General features: G+C 38.0%; 1 long non-coding RNA gene across 1 annotated transcript; it reads right to left on the bottom strand.

Moving 5' to 3' along the window:
* Positions 1-587: 587 nt before the first annotated feature.
* LOC141095952 (uncharacterized) lies at positions 588-3,334 on the bottom strand. Its single transcript, XR_012233519.1, has 3 exons — positions 3,205-3,334; positions 1,801-2,104; positions 588-1,060 (listed from the first exon to the last, which is right to left on the bottom strand). It is a non-coding gene; the product is annotated as an uncharacterized lncRNA (long non-coding RNA).
* Positions 3,335-3,772: the final 438 nt, after the last annotated feature.

Below are 3,772 nucleotides of genomic sequence, written 5' to 3'. Positions count from 1 at the left end.
GCTTCTTCAATAGGGGGTAAGTGTGTATAAGCGTTGTCTGAAGATCTATTTATAGTCATATCTCTCATTACCTGGGCGGTCTGTAATGGCGCTTGCTTCACATCACCAGCAAGATGACGTCACACGGTTCGGCGTCCCACGTGATCATCCCATGATTTCCCAGCCCGACGCGTCAGGGCAAGGAGGAGGGAGGGCCACGCCAGGGACGCGTCACCATGGTGACGCACTGACCGGGGATGATTACAAGCGCACACCGCCAGGACATACAAGAGAAGGAGAAAGAAAAGCCACTTTGGAACGTGTTTGCTGTGATCACACCCAGCAATGATACAGAGCACATAATGCCAAACGGGAGAGATCATATAAGAAGGAAGACAGGAATTATTTAGAATACTTTATGCCACAAGTGCCTCTAATGTGAGCGAGTTATGAGTGAGGATGATTCTATAAATGTGAACCATATTGAAAAATAAGTGAATTTGAATTAAAATAAATATAATGAATGAAAAATATTGTATGTAAAGAAATCCTCATTTATTCTGTGCTAATATTATGAAACACAAAAAAATAAAATGTTTAAGCCGTGTCACAGATAAATTTAAGGTAAAAATATCCACAAATAAACAACCACATTTCTCTGGTTGTATGTGTATATAGCAATACATATCTACATAGCTCTGACCCCTAAAAATGACATGCATATAAAGATGGCCAGAAAGGATGAAGTTAAAAGGACTAAAACAATTCCTTTCCCCCTATAAGTGATAAAGTGACCATAAGTCCACAAAGATTGTGGAGAAAGGCTAAACCACACTGTATAAAAAGTAATCAATTTTTTATAAATAAAGTCCCCGGAGAGAACCAGGGATATACAGAAAAGAATAAAAACATAAAAAAAGTGAACAAATACACAATTTAGAAAATCCATGTTCTCCTTCTGTCTCCACATCACATTCTTTCCTCCAATAAGGCTGAAATGTCTTGAAATAAGATCTCTAATTTCTCCAACCAAGACTGATACAACTTGATCCATGTTGGATGAGTACAAGAGTCCTAAAAACTAAAACTAAAAATTAAAACCACAGAAAAAAAGGGACAAAACAACTTAAAACACAATTACAAGAAAGGGGCGAAACTCAAAATTTCATTTAACCCGTCAGGTTGAACAGAGCCTATCCTAAATATCCATTTGGCTTCTAATTGAGCCAAATTTTTCCTCCAATTCCCACCCCTTTGATTAATATAAACATGATCTATCCCAATCACCTTAAGGAGTTTGGCATTACTGTCATGAACTTGTTTAAAATGTCTCGGTATGGGTTTCAACTCCGCATCCACAGTGTTCTCTTTTGCATTCTGAATGTCTCTCACATGTTCTCTAATTCTCACTTTTAGAGGTCTTGATGTCAGGCCTATGTAGATCTTCTCACAGGGACACATTGCATAGTACACTACACCTACCGAGTTGTACGTTATATGTTTATCAATTTTAAAGGATTTTTTCCCATCACTTGTCTTAAATGTTAGCGCTCTTTGCATATTTGGACATGCAATACAGTCCATACATGGAAAAAAGCCTTTTTTCAGGCCCTTAGATCCCCTACAGACTTCCCCTTCTTCTCCTGCATGGTAACTATGTACCAGCATATCTTTCAAGTTGCGAGATCTTCGGTATGTAATGGAAGGAATATCCATGATGTGCTTCTGGACAACCTGATCTGCTTTCAGGATAGGCCAGAATTTATTCAGTGCTCTTTTCATATCCGACCACTTTTCACTGTAGGTTGAGATGAATCTTACCTTTGGTTCTTCCTGTGCCTTAATTCTTGATTGTAAAAGATTATTCCTTTTTTCTGCTACTGCTCTGTTGTACCCTCGTTTTATACTTCTTTTTGAGTATCCTCTATCCTCAAACCTTTCTGTCAATACATGAGCCTGCTTTTTGAAGAGATGATCATTAGAGCAAATCCTTCTGATCCGTAGAAATTGGCTCGTCGGGATGCCATTCATCAATGGTTGAGGATGTGACGACGATGCATGTAGGAAGGCATTAACGGCCGTGTCCTTCCTGTACACATCAGTTTGCAGGACATCATCAGGTCCCCTGAAAATTAGAATATCCAAGAATTCAATCCTCTCTCTATCATATTTACATGACAATTTGATGTTCAATGAGTTATCATTAAGAATTTCAAGAAAAGACAGAAGGTCCTGTTCTGTGCCTTGCCAGATCATGAGAATATCATCAATATATCTGGCCCAGAACAGGACCTTCTCAATAAATGCAATTGGTTTTGAAAAGAACAATTCTCTCTCCCAAAGGCCTAAAAACAGATTTGCATATGAGGGGGCAAAGGCCGCCCCCATTGCAGTTCCACATTGTTGCAAATATACTGTATTCTTAAATAAGAAATAATTGTGTTCCAACGTAAATTGCAAAAGAGAAATGAGAAATTCAACAAGTTCAGGGTTAAGGTCCGACATGTCAAGGAATTTTCTGGTTGCTTTGATGACGTCATTGTGCCTGATGGACGTGTACAATGATTCCACATCAAATGAGACCAGCCACATTTCCTTGTCCATTGGTATACCCTCTATTTTAGATAAAACATCACCTGTGTCTCTAATATAAGAAGGTAGATTTTGAGCCAATGGTTTCAAATAGAAATCAAGGTATTTACAGATTTGTTCACACAAATTATCTTTGCCCGAAACTATTGGCCGTCCTGGGGGGTTAGAAACATTCTTGTGGATCTTAGGAATAAAATACACACATGATGTTTTTGGGTACTTAGGTATCAAGTTGTCCTTAAGATCTCTTGTAATTGTTCCCTCATGGAACGCCTGATCCAACATGGTCTGTAATTCATCTTGAAATGTTAAGGTCGGATTGTACGTCATTTTTTTGTAACAGGTTGTATCCCTAAGTTGCCTGAATGCTTCTTTTTCATATTGTTCTACGGGCCATATGACAATATTGCCCCCTTTGTCTGATGGTTTGATTATGACCCCCTCAAGATCTTGTAGTTCTCTAAGGGCTTGCCTCTGAGAAGGTGTCAGATTGTCATTAGAAATTCTTTTAGAGATTTTTTCAAATTCCTTTGTTACTAATCGGACAAATAATTCTATGTTGGGATATAAATTTAAAGATGGAAATTTCTTGGGTATGGGTGGATGATATTTTGGAATGTTAGTTGTAATTACCTGTTGATCATTATCAAGTTCTTCCAGAGTTGCAATTGCCTCTAATTCTAGAGAATTCCAGACTTTTCCTGTTCTTGATTTATCATGGAGTTTTTTGAGGATCAATTTTCTAGCGAAAAGGTGTAAATCCTTCACGGCTGCAAAAAGGTCAAAAGAAGATGTAGGTGAAAATTTTAACCCTAATCCAAGAACCTCCAATTGAGGTTCTGACAGATTTTTATTTGAAAGGTTAATCACCTGAAGTCTAGAGGAGGGGTTATTCTTTCTCCTATCCTTCCTATTGGAATTGCCTCCTCTTCTCCTGTAGTTGTCACCTCTTAAATTGTACATACGACTGTTAACATTAGATTCATTATCCTCCTCCCGTGATGACATAGAGGAGATTGAAGATGATCTATTGTGGTCATGTTCCTGATTTTGAATATTAGGCCATCGGTACACCTTGCCGTTCTTGAAATCATTAAGATCTCTCAAAAATTTTTTACTTTTCACCCCCTGGATCTCTTTTTCCCAAACTTCAAATTGCATATCAATGTCTTTATTCAGATCTTGAAGTTCAGAGGCAGTT

The sequence above is a fragment of the Dendrobates tinctorius genome, unplaced genomic scaffold (genome assembly GCF_039654945.1).
Source record: "Dendrobates tinctorius isolate UK_male_01 unplaced genomic scaffold, ASM3965494v1 ptg000070l, whole genome shotgun sequence".
NCBI lineage: Eukaryota > Metazoa > Chordata > Amphibia > Anura > Dendrobatidae > Dendrobates > Dendrobates tinctorius.
The sequence above is the reverse complement of the archived record's forward strand: the minus strand, read 5'-3'. Positions and strand labels throughout refer to the sequence as shown.